The 15,437-nt window shown below is 45.9% G+C and overlaps 1 long non-coding RNA gene across 1 annotated transcript; it reads right to left on the bottom strand.

Annotated features, from left to right (window-relative positions):
• Positions 1-2,507: 2,507 nt before the first annotated feature.
• On the bottom strand, positions 2,508-4,505 carry LOC118580685. Its single transcript, XR_004944553.1, has 3 exons — positions 4,264-4,505; positions 3,160-3,550; positions 2,508-2,946 (listed from the first exon to the last, which is right to left on the bottom strand). It is a non-coding gene; the product is annotated as an uncharacterized LOC118580685 (long non-coding RNA).
• Between the last annotated feature and the right edge of the window lie 10,932 nt (positions 4,506-15,437).

The raw sequence follows: 15,437 nt of genomic DNA, 5'->3' as shown, positions 1-15,437 counted from the left end.
CACTAATAAATGACATCTTGGGTTAATGAGTTGGATACACAAATATTGAGACAGCCATAATAACAAAGGGATAACAGATTCAAAGCAATTCCTGTCAAAACCTTAATAATGCTTACTAGAACTTCATGGATTTGAAACATTCAAAACACTTTGAAAATACAAAAAGCTGAAGGACTTAGGCTTATGTGAAAACATATTAGTAACCTAAAATAGCGAAATAAGTATGATTCTGGCATAGAGAAAATAAATCAAAGCAAAAGATTACAGAACAAAGAGTATTATTAAATGTTCACATATGATCTTGACAAGGGTAGCAAAACTACACGGTGGGGGCAGAGGGAACAGTCTCTTGGGCGGATGATGATGGGAGATCTGGATGACCACGGACGTTTGGGACTTACTGTTCACCATATACAAAAATTAACTCAGAATGAATGACGGAAACAAACAAAACCCTAACGTTCTAAAATTCCTACAAGAAAACATAAAGGAAAGTACTAATGGCATTGCATTTGATTATGACTTCTTGGATGTGACATCAAAAGCACTGTCAACAGACAATAAATAGGCAAATGAGGCCACAGGAATCTTGAAACAATTTAGCAAAGGTCAGTTCACAGCTGCTGCTTAGGCTCGGGAGCTGCCCCGCAGTGAGTGTTTCCTGAGGAGACCGACAGGGGGCGCGGGAGCGGAAGTGCCTTCAGGCCTTGTGAGGCTGTGGTTCCTGGAGGGCGTGAGGTCTGGGGTGTGCGTGAGGCCTGCGCAGTGCTCGGGTTTAGGTTGCTAGAAGTTGGGGCGTAGTTTTACAATTAAGGCTCCGCCCCTTCGAGGGTGGAGCTAGTGACGTTATTGAGACGTATCATCAACTAGTAGTTTAACAGCCTTTGCTCTCGCCGGTTCTGGTGGCGCAGGCCGGTAGGATTTGCTGAAGGAAGCAGAGGCAGGTGGATCTGGAGTTCGAGGACAGCCTGGGATACACATTTTTTTTTCTCCAATTTTCAACAACTCTACAGAAATCGGCGGCTACACAACACCCACAAACACACCTCCAACAGCCACAAGGCCGCTCCCCATGCTCCTTACACCCGGATCCCGCTCGGCTGCCCGCGTCCCCACCCCACCCAACCCGCACCAGCTCCTCCGGACTCAGGCGCCGGCTCCGCACCGCAGCTCCCAAGCCCTGGCCCACGCGCCGACTCACACGCCCGACCCCCGCGCCTGCCCACGGCCGCACCCCGCACTCCTCCCCGGACACGCTCCCCTCCCTACAGTCTGCCATCTCAGCCCTCCCGACCCTTGGGTTCCTGTCCTCTACTCCTGCGCGCGCAAGGATCTGCTTGACACCAACTTCAGGGCTCACTGTGTGGGGTCACCGGGACCAGCCAGCCAGAGACCCGCATTCCCGCACGGTCTGCTCCGCACGGCATTTGATACACAGATTTGTCCTTCCCTGTCTGCCCTATTCACTTAGCATGATGACCTCTTTTTATCTTCATTGTAACTCGTGCATTTTCTTCCTCCCCCCAGCTCTTCTCCCTACCTCCCTCCTTCTCCTCCTACACCTCTCCTTTGATAACAACTGTCTTCATCTTTCGTCTTTGGAAGTTTCTTGTGCTGAGCTGTCCCTTACTATTCACAGGCCCCTAGGGATCTCTCTCTTCCCCAGACACCTGTAGGAGTCTCAGGGTCCACATGCAGGAGGGCAAGACTTCCTGTTCCGGCAGCCACTGTGCCATGAGAAAGGTCCCACTTGTGTGGAGGTTGACCTTTAGGGAGGAGCTTTGTGTTGTCTCCTGGTGTCAGGCCGCCTTCTGACCTTGCTTACGTCTGATGCGTGCAATCATCAGGACCCCCAGCATCCTCTGTGCTTCTGCTGCTAGAGGCTAGGGATGAGGCTGGCAGTGGTTCATATAGCTCTGGAATCTCAGGGTCTTCCTCAGTGGGGGTGGCATGCGGGAGGCCAACACTAAATGGCCCTTCCTGCTTACGGCTGAAGAATGCCCAGTCCCATCTATGCACACACCATTCACCGTTTAACTTCCTGATGGCAAGCAGGCAAGGCTGTGGTTTCTACAAGATGAGGTCATTTGGGTCCTGTCGCCATCAACATGGGCACATGAATACCTACTTACAACCCTGCATGCAATCTCATGGACCACAATGAGCCCTACACAAAATCGAAAACTTACTTAAAACATGAGATATTTTGTGTTTGAGTTTTGTTTGGTTTGGTTTTGATTCAACCATGTAGTTCTCAAGAGTGAACTTTGTGGGTGACAGCATCCTGTTACCCTGTCAAAAGGTTCCTGTTGCCTGTTTGCACATTTGGTCCTCACTGTGTCAGTACTGAGGGAGCAGGCACACTCAATAAAGAGGCATAAATATTGAGGGAAACTCAGTCTGAAATGGAGATAGAACTGAAAACCTCAATAACCTGTTTGTTAGCGACACTCAGAGTACAGGACACTGGACATCTTCAGGCAAACAGCTTTTATTGTGTGTGAGGATTCAAGTCCTGGTGGAAAGAACCAGACCAGATCCTATCCAGACAGAGATCTGTTTGGGAACATATATTTTAAGGGCTACTTTAAACCCATTGTGTGGGTTTAAATGGCTTTTATTGTCAAGGAGGGCTTGGGGAGTATTGCAAGGTCACACGTAGCTCTTAGGTGGAGACTAAACTGAGTGGTGGTCTCTTTGTCCGACCTTCAAGGCCTCCTGGAAGGCTTCCTAAGCAAAGAGGGGATTGCTACAGAGATGTCTCGAGGTTTCTGTACATGCTAGGGCATGGCTGGGTGCTGTGGCTGCATTCTGGTTGTGGTGGCCCTGGGTCTCAAGGGAGTCTACCACACATTGAAAAGACTCCATAGAAAGCCTTCCTAGGAGAATGGATCAAGTAGAAGATAGAATGTCAGGACTTGGAGACAGAGTAGAGCAACCGGAACACTGAAACAAAGAAAAGTATACATTTAAAAAGGAATATGCAAGAACTTGGGGACACCATGAGGCCCAAATTTGTGAGTTACTGGTATAGAGGAAGGACAAGAATCTCAGGTTGAAGAGAATGAATGGGGTGTACAGAGAAGGGCCAGGGTGCAATGCAGCTTTTAGGATATGCTCTCTGTGAACTACTGATTCCATCAGGCCACGGTCTCTTACCTGTGACCCGCTCTCAAAATACCATCATCTGTTGAATATACCTGGAGACTGATCCATTCATTCCCTTAAAACCCTCAAGATCTGATCATATCCACCGGACACGTCCTCTCAGAGATGTGCTCCGCTAATTTCCCAGGAGTTTCTAAATCTTAGCAAGCTGACAATCAAGGTTAAGTATCACAGCAGCATAAAGATGCCCAAGGAGCAGGTGGAAGGTTGCAAACCTCACTAACCATCATGAGGATTAAGATGAAAACACAGTGAGGAAAGATTCCTGGTTTCTAATTCTGCATGAAGGAGCTCGGACGTTTCCAGTTCATCCTCACAGCATCCACGTGAACCAGCTGGAAAGCGAATGGCTCTTCCAGGTTGTGCAAGAGAGGCGAGGACACTAAGGAGGAAATAAGTAAAACTGGAGTTCAGCGTTAAAGACACGAGGTTACAGGCATCCTGAGACCTTATCACACTTCCCTGACCCTGCACCTCACTAGCACACTAGAGGTCTAATTCTGCAGTTCTTTTACTTGGAGCGATAGTGTCTGGTCACCTAGAAAAAGCCCCAGGCACCAACAAGCAAAACGAGCGACGGGAAGGAGAAAGCGAGTGCAGATGAATCCACGCCAGGAGGTGCGGGAGTGTGTTTCCCGAGGTGACCAGCAGGGGGCGCGGAGAGGCAGGGGCCTTCGGGGCTCGTGGGGTTGCGGTTCCCTGGAGTGAAGGGAAGCTGATGTTAGGTCGGGAGTGTGCGTGAGCCGGGCGGAGAGCGCGCTTGAGCCTAGCTGACTGCGGTTTCAGGAAAAGGCGAGCTGGGCATTGTACGTGGTTTTCACTCTTCACTCCTCCCAGTGTTCGGTGGGCGGTGACGTCATCTAACTCATAGCTAACTAGTACTTTAACAGCGCACATTGTCGCCGGCTCTGGTGGCGCAGGCCGGAAGGATTTGCTGAAGGAGGCAGAGGCAGGTGGATCTGGAGTTCGAGGCCAGCCTGGGATACACTTTTTTTTTTTTTTTTTTTAAACCCCTCCCATTTTTTCTCCGTCTTCTCTAACCTCAACACGAAAACAAATCCACCGGCCTACACACCACCCCAAACATCCCTGTACCTGCCACAGTTCCGAGCCCCACTCTCCTTTTACAAGCTCGTGTCCTCGCTCCACACTCCTCTCCTGACACGATCCCTTCACTCCAATCCGTGTCCTCGGCCCTCCCGACCCTGAGGCTTCATTTCGCTGGTGCTGCACGGACGAAGCAGTAAGCAGCGTTCGCCCAGACCAGAAACGATCGCTTGCAAAGAGTTCGGTTTTTGTTTGTGTGTGGCAGAAACCCACGGAACGGAGATGTGAAATATTCAATGGCGACAGCATTTGGCCACGCCTGCTGCCTACATCAGATCTAGATTCGCCCCTGCAGGCGGGCTGGAGGGATAGCTCAGCCGTTAAAGGCTAGGCTCACAACCAAAAATATAAGAGTTCGGTTCCCAGCACCCACGGCTGTCCCTCCGGCCACCTTTTTTGTCTTACGCGGCACACAAACTTTAAAAAGTAACATTGAAAAAAGAAACGAAGACTAAATTTTAAAAGTTCCATCTTGTCTCCTCTCTTCACTAGTTTTTTTCTGACTTTTTTTTTTAAACTCAGTTGCCTTTAAGCAATTTAAATCAATTAAATTAATTGGTATTACTAGCTTCAAGCCAGCACCACTCCAGTGCTCACAGACACTCACAGACACAGAGAGCCACACTTCTCCGTCTTCTCTGCACCATCTCTCTTCTGCCTGGTCATCTTGACATCACCTTCAGGGCTCGCAGAGTGGGGCTCACAGCGAACCCCAGCCAAGGAGATCTGCATCCCCACGCGCCCTCCGCATCCCACCCTGCACATGACCCTCGGATGTGTGCTCTGTGTCTGCTCTGTTCACTTAGCACGATGACCTCTTTCACTGTCACTGGACCTGGTGCGTTTTCTTCCTCCCCCACTGCTGTTGCTCTCGTGGCTATAATCCCAACTGTCACCGCCTTTCCCACTCCCCCCCCCCAATTCCTTCCTCTTTGTCTTTTCCTCTTCTTCCCTTTTAAAAATATTTGTTGACGTCTCACACCCAGACCCACCCCATCCCCGCCTTAAGCCACTAGGAACAACATGCCCAGTAACTTTTGTCTTATCCTAGGCTCTTGTGCTGATCTGTCTCTTGCTATTCAACAGGGACCCCGGGGATCTCTCCCCCTGGACACCTGTAGCAAGCCCAGGTACACATTCTGGATGAGGGGACAACCCTTCTTGTTGATGGCAGCAAGTGTGCTTGTCCGCTCACTGACAGAGGTCCTCATGAGTGTCAAGACTGACTTGGGCTACAGCTCTGGCTGTTTCCCTAAGGTCTGAAATGATGCGCGCTGCCAGCAGGACACCAGCATCCTTGGTACTGCTGCAGGAGGATGGTCCCAGGGCTGGCAGTGGTAGTGGCAAGAGATTAGAATCCTGTGGTCCAAATGCGCGAATGAACGAAACTATTGTATAAAACTATTGTAGAAGAGTATGATTCCCCACAGGCCCTTTCCTATTATCTGAGCACCTGGCCTGGGCTAGGCTACGTGAATTAAATCTGCTTGGATGTCTCCTGAGAATTTTCTGGATTAGCAAGTGGGTAAAGGTAGAAAGGCCAGCAAGGAAAGAATTCTTAGTTTCCCTGTCCGGCAACTGACCCCAGCAACCTCACTCTTTGGGTTCTCCATGACCAAAAAAATGGCCCCTTCGGCTGCCTCTGGAAAAGGCCAGTAACTCCAGAGACAGAGCTGGGGTAGGAAAAGGTGCAGGCAACAGCCAAAGGGTAGAGAAGAGGGATCTGTGTTCACAGAACTGCCAAGTAAGGGGTGGGGGCGCTGGTGACGCTGGTGTGGGGCTGTGATGATCTTTGTTCTAGTTAGGTTTTCATTGCCGAGACAAAACACCATGACCAAAACCAACTCGGCATGTAACTATCAGCCTCCAGTTGACAGTCCACCAGGAAAGAAGCTGAGGCCAGAAATTAAGTGGAAACCACAGAGAAACATTGCTTTCTGTATGCGTTCATTTATTCTCGGGACCACACACCTAGAGGTGGCATAGCCCACGGGGCATGGGCCCTTCCACAGCTATTTCAGTTACGAAAATACCCCCCAGCCTTGCCCACAGGCCAATCTATTGGATGCAGTTTCTCAGCTGAGGTTCCCTCTTCCAGCTTGAGTCAAGCTGACACACCTAACCAGCACACCTGGGTTTCTCCTGGGACTAGGCAGCAATCCCCACTAACTCCAGCACCTCCTCTTCTTTTGTGGCCTGCTGTTTCTTGTCAGGGGCTGATGGACACTCTGAAGAACTAGAGAAAGGCCAAACACATCTAGGTTGAAGTAGCCATGTGTCTTAGTTACTTTGCTACGGCTGTGAAGAGACACCATGACCAGGGCAATTTATGAAATAAAACACTTAGTTGGGGCTTGCTTACCGTTTCAAAGGTGAGCCCACGACCATCATGGCAGGGAACAAGGCAACAGGCAGGTGGGCATTGGAGCAGTAGCTGAGACCTTACATCTTATCCACAAATTGGAGACAGAGAAAGAGAGCTAACTGGAAGTGGTATGGGATTTTAAAACCTCAAAGCCCAATGCCAGTGAAATACTTCCTCTAACAAGGCCATACCTCTGAATCTTCCCAAAGAGTTTTACCAAGGGGGAGCCAAATATTCAAATAATTAGCCTATGCCATTATCATTTAAAGCACCATAGCATATGTTATAGTTCTTGACAAAATGTTTTCTAAATTTTTATTACTACTATTATAAGTATTTTTATTTTTTGAGATAGGTTTTCTCTGTGTAGCCGAAGCTCTCCTGGAACTCACTTTGTAGACCAGGCTGGCCTCAGTTCAGAGATCTGCCAACCTCTGCCTCCTGAGTGTGGGATTAAAGGCATGTGCCACCATGCCCAGCTGTTAAATTACTAAAAAGTCTACATCCAGAACTGAGTGGATCCAAGGGTTAGGGCTAAACAGATTCGAAGCCCTTTTCCTGTTTTCAGTCACCCACGGGAGAGATGCAGGTCCAGTTCTCTGAACAGTCAGTGTAGAGACAGAAAAAACTTCAATTACTGGGAGTAGCTCAGGCACCAGTCACCACCAAAGCTGGCCTGAACCTGGCACCAAGGTTCATGCCTATAATCCCAATACTGGGAGGCAGAGGCAGGAAGATCTGTCTGGAGTTCAAGGACAGCACTATCCAGCCTGGGATACATGAGGTCCTGTCTCAAAAAAAAGCAAACCAAATCCAAATGCCTATATGGCCAAAGTGTAATGTGCAGCACAACCCACAAGAGGCCAATGGTGTACTGTCCCAGGCTTTGTGAACTCCAGAACTGGTGATGTGGAAGACAAGGGTTGGTTTAGACTTTCTTTTGCCATATTGGGTAAGACAAAAGCTTGTCAAGCCAGGCCTGAAGAAACAAACACTGGCACTTTTGATTGGAGGAGAGGAATCCATTTGGAACTGGGCTGAGTCTCATTTTCCCTTGAGTAAGTGCCCCCACTGTTCTTGGGGGACACACCTAACTAAGCAAGCCACTGTTTTCATAGCATGGATTACTTTTAGTTTTCATGCACTGTATTCTCAATATGTGTTTAAATGTCTGGCTGTGAGTGTTATAGAAATGAAATTGTTTACAATGTATTCTGCAGCATCTCACTTCTTGTACTGAACATTATGTTTTTGAGATCATTTATGTTGTTGTCTAATGCATGAATGGGTTCTTGTTTGGTGTTAAATAGTACCCCATTGCATTAACACATACTAATGTTGCTATTGTACTACTAATTAGCACCTAATTTTCCAGACTGCTAAAATTTATGCCTGTGACTTTTGTTCATACTCTTTAAGCATATATTTATGTTTGGGAACAAATGTCATTATGAATAAAATTTATTGTAGCATATTTTGATTGTGTTTAACATTAGTAGTTACAGCAAGGAGCTTTGCAAAACCATTACAAATACTTTATTCTTCCATCAATTGCAATATATCACCATGCCAATTAAAAAAAATATTCTGGGCCAGGTGGTGGTGCACTCCTTTAATCCCAGCACTAAGGAGGTAGAGGCAAGTGGATCTCTGTGAGTTCGAGGCCAGCCTGGTCTAAAGAGTGAGTTCCAGGATAGGCACCAAAGCTACAGAGAGAAACCCTGTCTCGAAAAACCAAAAAATAAATAAATAAAATAAATAAATATTCTGGTCTTTATTCTAGCCAATACAGAAGATGTTTAGCAGTCTCTGCAGGGAGTTTTCCGTGTTCCCAATTTTTTTTAAATGTCCTTTAATTTTTTGTTGTGTGTAATGGGAGGTAATGCACATGCCATGCCACATGCTTGTCTAGATACACAAATGGATGTCAGAGTTCAACTTTGTGGATTTCTTTTGTTCCACCTTTATGTGTTTTGGGGACTGAACTCAGATTGCCAGGTTTCCACGGCAAGCCACTTTATCTGCTGAATCAGCTCATAGACCTTCTTTTAATTTTTTTTTTTAATTTTCTTGAAACATTGCACATTTGCAATGCCATCCATGCTGTGGGGTGTAGACAGACTTGCTCTCTATTATTGCTATCTCCATTCTGTTACAGGGATATAACACAATATGCCTCTCTAGAATATTGCATGTACTATATTTTCCAACATACATTGTATGCTACTCCTCTCCCATCTGTTGTTCTTATTTATTATACTCTATCACACTGCTGATATGAATCTCTTTCCTATTTACTTATCATAAAACATAGTGCAGGGCTGGAGAGATGGCTCAGTGGTTAAGAGCACTGGCTGCTCTTCCAGAGGTCCTGGGTTCAATTCCCAGCAACCACATGGTGGCTCACAACCATCTGTAATGAGATCTGGTGCCCTCTTCTGACCTGCAGACATGCAGGCAGAACACTGTATACATAATAAAAATAAATAGATAGATAATTAAAAAAAAAAAACAGTGCAATGAGAACTCTCATATGGTTCTGTTTCTGGTCCTGGGATACGTCAGGTTTGGAGCCATGTGTCTGTTCCCATATCTCCACAAACCCCTCATCTCTTCTATCCAATGTCAGAGTTATAAGATGATCAGAATTGCCAAATCTAGAGACATTAAATATTTCTCAAAATTAAAATACTCTCAATAACAGTAAAAAAACATCCAAGTGAATAGAGTCCATTTAGAACTTTGATACTTTATGATTGGCACTGTTATTTGTTCAAGGTTCATTGATAATTTTTCTTCCACAAGTCTCCTCCATTGTTCATTTGATCTAGAAAAATTCTTAGAAACCACAGCTTTCACATCTGGAAGCTTGATTTACATATTTTAAAAAATTTTCCATGATAACTTCAGACAGTACTATGAATGGTTTCCTATGTTCAGCTTGACTTGTGATAGGCATACTTGCCCTGAGTAACTTGAATCATTCCCACCCACCCCAGATTGCCCAGAATGCCATGCAAAATGCATCATAATAGAAATAGATGCAACTCCTGGAGAGATGTCTCAGTGGTTACAAGCACTGGCTGCTTATCCGGAGAACCTGGTTCAATTCCCACTACCTACAGGGCAGTTCATAATTGTTTATAACTCAAGTTTGAGAGGACCCAATCCCTTCTTCTGGGCGCCAGGCATGCAAGATGTGTGTGTGTGTGTGTGTGTGTGTGTGTGTGTGTGTGTGTGTGTATACCCATACATACAAAAACAGGTGGAACTTCATGATTGAACCCTGCTGCCAAGAATTGTGTGTTTTTTGTTAGCTTTCAGTAACAGGATACTTCAGGCTTGAGGGAGGACTGACCCTTCTCCTCACCCTGTAGAACCAGCTTTTGTATTGTATTGATGACTACTACACCAGCTAGGGTCATAACGTCAATCAAATTTCTTTTGTGAATTAATATTATAGTATTGCAGCTTCCTCTGAGAAACATTCCATCCTAAAGGGAAACTTGGAAGACAGGAAGTTAAACAACTCAAAGTAGCTTCAGGACGTCTCTCAAACTGACCCCATTTTCTAGGTACCCTCCTCCCAAAAGTGCATATGATGTAAGTGACTGCTGAGTGTCACTCCCAGACAAGCCCAGCTGCCTGGAAGCAGGGACCAGCAGGGCTGCCTGGAAGAGGAACAGACCAACTGAGCCCCTGGAAAGGACACTGTGGTGATTTGGAGGAGAATGGCTCCCATAGGGTCAACTGTTTGAATGCTTGGTCCACAGATAAATCCGGGCCTTGTTGGAGGAGGTGTGGCCTTGTTGGAGGAGGTGTGGCCCTGTTGGAGGAGGTGTGGCCTTGTTGGAGGAGGTGTGGCCTTGTTGGAAGAGTTACATCACTGGGGTTGGGGTACCAAAAGCCCACACCATGCCCAATTAGCTACCTCTTTCTGCCTCGTGGTTGTTGTGTCTACATGGAAGCTGTCAGCCACTGCTCTAACATACCTGCCTGCCTGCTGCCATGCTCCCCACCATGATGGTCATCGGCTCCCCATCTGAAGTTTTAAGCAAGCCTGCAAAAAATTCTTTCTTTTATAAGTTACCTTGGTCATTGTGTCACAGCTATAGAAAAATAACTAAGACAGACACTCCCCTGATGAGCCGTCTGCAGGCTGTGCTGTGTGTCCCAGTGTTCCAGCTTTTGTGAGCTGTCACCCGCGCTGGGATGGGCTTTGGTGCGTTTGTCTTTGAGTCAGTTCTGATCTTGTAAGTAGCCACCCCCACACACTCACATTCCTGTAAGTAACGCCGCTAAAACTCATTGGTTCATCACGCTGAACTTCGGTGATACCTGTACTCTGACCTGTCATGGGCTCCTTCCCTGGGGTGAGCAGATGTGTGTGTTGCATCTCCCCAGGAAAGTCTGCCACGTAACAACCACAGTCTAACAATGCAAAATGATTTGTCTCTCTGATTTTTTTTTATAAAGTAGTTTTCTTTGTGAAGAATTTAGCTGAATACAATTCATTTGACCATCTCACAGTCGCTGTCATGAGAACATATCTTCCCTACACATATGATTTGAACGCTCTGTGTTTGACACACTGTGCACCTGGTTTCTGGGAATACAGAAGTAAATCACACACAGGACCTTCTCATTAGTTTACTGAATATAAAATGGACTGCAAAGCAAAGGGGGCTAAATGAAGTAGAAGCTGAGCACTGAGAAAAGTATTCCTGAATGAGATATGCTTGTATATGTCTAGTAGTAAAAACACAGACTCAAAACAGACACAGTCTATTAGAAAGTTACATTTTTATTACATTTATTTATTTGTATGTATGTATGTATGTGTACAGCACAAGCGTGGACATGATAGGACAGCTTACTGGGGTTGGTTTTCTCCTTCCACCATGTGAATCCAGGTGTAGGACTCAGGTTGTCAGGCTCAGTGTCAGGTGTCTACCTTCTGAGCCACGTTACTGGCCCTGAACATGCACTTCAATATAGACAAAGTATGTGGTGCTCAGCTATAATCCTGGGATCTGGAAATTACATAGTGACCTTGTTACAGAACAAAATTTACAAAAGGGGATGGTGGTACAGATCAGTGTTGCATTTGTGCTTGCCTAGCATTTGTGCAAAGGTTTACTTGATATGTTAATAGCATGCATGAGAAGACTTAATGTATGTATCAATAGCATGAGTGAGAAGGTTTAATCTATATGTCAATAGCATGCATGAAAAGGATTAATGTATACATCAGTAGCATGAGTGAGAAGGTTTAATCTATATGTCAATAGCATGCATGAGAAGACTTAATGTATGTATCAATAGCATGAGTGAGAAGGTTTAATCTATATGTCAATAGCATGCATGAAAAGGATTAATGTATACATCAGTAGCATGAGTGAGAAGGTTTAATCTATATGTCAATAGCATGCATGGGAGAGTTTCCTTCCCTATCTGTCTTTAGCTGAATCTCACCTATTATAAGCTTTCTGAGCTATTTCCAAAAGTTGAGACATACTCAGCCCTTCAAATCCCTCTAATTTCCGGAGTTCTCTCCTTATGCCTGGGACTGACTGCATGACAGAGGCAATATTAGTGGCTTGCTGGTGTTCTGGGGCATCTGGGACTATGGGTTAAATACCCAATATGTCTTGTAGAGCTTTCCTCGAGTAGCCTGAGTCACCTTAAGTTAGCTGCTAGGTTTCCTGGATGCCACTTTAATCCTCCTAGTAATGTTTTCGGGGGAAAAGGATCCAATGCTCTCTTACCTTAAAACAATTTCCAACCGGCTGAAAAGGTGGCTTCCCTGACAATGGAGGGTTTGGGATCTTTCAATTATACAGGTCACTGGGAGAGAGAAGGGGACATAAACTGTGAGTGGGAAGGACCTGAACTTCTGCTTTTCCCCTGGTGGGACTGAGGAATTACTTCCCCCTTCCCTGGCACAACTGCCTCTGGCAACTATTTCCTTCTCCTTACTGGGAGGCAGAGAGAACAGGCAGAGGTTTCGGGTTTCTCTGGGTGACTTAGTTGGGCAAAAAAGGATTTGGGTCCCCAACAAGAGGGCACAGGTCTTAGTTCAGAGGATTGTATCTCACATGAGAGAAAGGCACTGGTAATTACAGAGAAACTGGTGACTACAGCCGTACCTCAGGAGCCACCACGATTGCCATAGCAACAACAGCAGTCATCAGCCACTGCATCACAGCCACAGTTGCCACTAGATAGCAGTGAGTGGCCTGGGATGGCCTGTGAGCACATGGGAAATCCTGCACTGTGGCTGTGGGCTCAGGAAGACTCTCTTTCCTTTCCACTTTAGACCTGTTTCTCCAACCAACACAACCAACAGAAACACACAGAGAGGCACAAAGAGGGAAATAGTCATACAGAGAAAGAGAACAGCCAAGCAGGGGTGGCCACCTCACATTCATACATCTGAACAGACCAGGGGAGTCCAGTGACATCTCACATGGATCTCTGACACAGGCTCACATCTGGTCACATGTCACACCCCTCTTGTGTCCTAACAAATTAGCACCTCTTACAGACAGAACTTACCTCCAGAGGTATTCAGATCAGTCATCAGGGTGTCTCAGGAGCTCTAGGTACCAATTAGTCAGAGAGGATTTTCTTGGGACCCTGGAATATCTCAGGGTGTGAACCCCCTCCCTAGGTGTCCTCTCCAGCTGGTGTACTTTTAACCACTCCTGGGAATCCCAAGGCCCAAAAGTGTCTCAGTCCAGTCACTGAAGATCTCAATGGGACATCCAAAATTCCAAAATGTTATGTAGCATTCTCCAGAGATGGCCATTCAGACACAGTTTATAGGAAATTGAAAGTCTATATTTCAGCCAGCTGAAATTACATTCAGTTATTTGGGTCCCAAGTATAGCACAGAGTGTCCAGAGCACAGAGTTTTTGAAGGCAGAAACCATATTATAGCACCTTGTTTAGCAGTTGCAGTGGGGGCGTCCTAAAAGCAAGCAGTTTGACGGAAGCTAAGACAAGCAGTTAGCTGGAGGAGGTGTTTCTATGCAAGTAAACAGTTTAGCAGAAGCTAAGATAAGTTACCTGAGGCATCTTGACTTTGGGTTCCTAGAATAGAGTTTGGTGATTTTCCATAGGATCCCCCATCAAGGAGATTAAATTCTAGTTAAATCTGGAATAGCTTCAGCAAGAATACAAGATGGAGGAACATCTGCCCTGTCTGGCCTTGTCACAAAAATCACAGAACGTACAGTATTGGATTTAATCCTGGCTAGATCTCCCTTCATGGGCCTCTAGTGCCATGTAGAAGATCTGGCTGAATGCTCAGTTTCTCATGTCTTCAGAAAAATAAAAACATTTACTTCCAAATCCAATCCATTCACTTGGGCAGATGGTATAGCAAGGCCCACAGTCCTCAATGACCAGGTTTTCCTTTCTCGCTAAAATGTAGACAGCACATTGTGATACAATATAGAAACATTTCCATGTCTGGTCCCTTTGGCTAGCATCCAGTCTCAATTGTAAGGTGTGTAGCTTGGAATATAGTTTTCATAACTGATCACCAGAAGACCCTCCTAGCATGGGGGTCTCCAATCCAGAGCCTTCTAGTGGGCTCTAAGGAAATGCTTTTTTTCTTCCTTTCTTCTTTGTATTTTGAATTTTAAGACAGAATCTTGCTCTGTCCCCCTGCATGAACTGAATCTCACTGTGTAGACTGCATTTGTCTGGATATGCCTCCTGAATGCTGGGACTAAAGACCCTGCAATGACCTTGCAAAGAAATCATTTCTAGGCCATAAGCCCCTTAGGACTGTTCCTGATTCCTGGAATCCTACAGCTTCTTTTCTCATAATTCTCCCTCAGATGCTCCTTTTCTCTCCACTGTGAAGTAGATTCCCAAGTTACTGAAGTGTTCCCTTTGCTTGCCTGCCTCACTTGCAAATATGTTCACTCCAACAATTCCAAGAACATAGGTGGTGTTGTCGTTTCTAAGTTACTATGTCACCCTATGTATAGGTTACTTTTCTGTAGTTATGATAAAACACCGTCGTGACCAAGGTGACCCACAGAAGAGAGAGTTTACTTTGGCTGTTAGTTCTAGAGGATCAGAGAGCATAACAGTAGGAAGAAGGCACACAGCATGGTAGCTGGAGCAGAAAGCTGACAGCTCACACCTTGAGCAGAAAGCATGAAGCAGAGCAAACCACAAGTAAGTGAGGCTTTTACTCTCAAAGGCCACCTCCAGCGACAATCTTCCTCCAGCAAGGCTGCACTCCTAAACCTTCCCAGTCAGTGCTACCAACTGGGGACCAAGTGATGAAATGTCAAAGGCTATGCAGGACATTTATCATTTAATCCAACACAGCCAGGCTGTCCTTGAACTCATGATCCTCCTGGCTCAGCCTTCCCAGTGCTGTTAACACGTGCATGAGCCAGGACACCCTGCATTGAGAGCTTTTTAATAATGATTTTGCAAATGGTTTTCTGTGGCTGTTTGCAGATGACCTCAGACACAGAGAGTGAGGGTCACTGACTCAAAGATTAGAATTCAGTGCCCCTCAACTGTCTGGGCTTCTTTCCACAGATCACTTCTCTTAAATGTTACATCAGCATCTTTGTCCCCTTTACAGAGTGAAGTAACAGAACACAGGAATCTGTAAGAGTCACAATGTTTAAAAGTCCATATATGTGCAACTAACTGTGCACTGGGGGAGAGGGTCAGCAGCCTACACATATTGAGTGCAGAGATCTGGTGTGGATGGTAAAGTAACAGAGATGGGATTCACAGTCAGGGGTCATCACATGTGGTT

Source organism: Onychomys torridus, chromosome 3 (genome assembly GCF_903995425.1).
Source record: "Onychomys torridus chromosome 3, mOncTor1.1, whole genome shotgun sequence".
NCBI classification, from domain to species: Eukaryota; Metazoa; Chordata; class Mammalia; order Rodentia; family Cricetidae; genus Onychomys; species Onychomys torridus.
The sequence above is the reverse complement of the archived record's forward strand: the minus strand, read 5'-3'. Positions and strand labels throughout refer to the sequence as shown.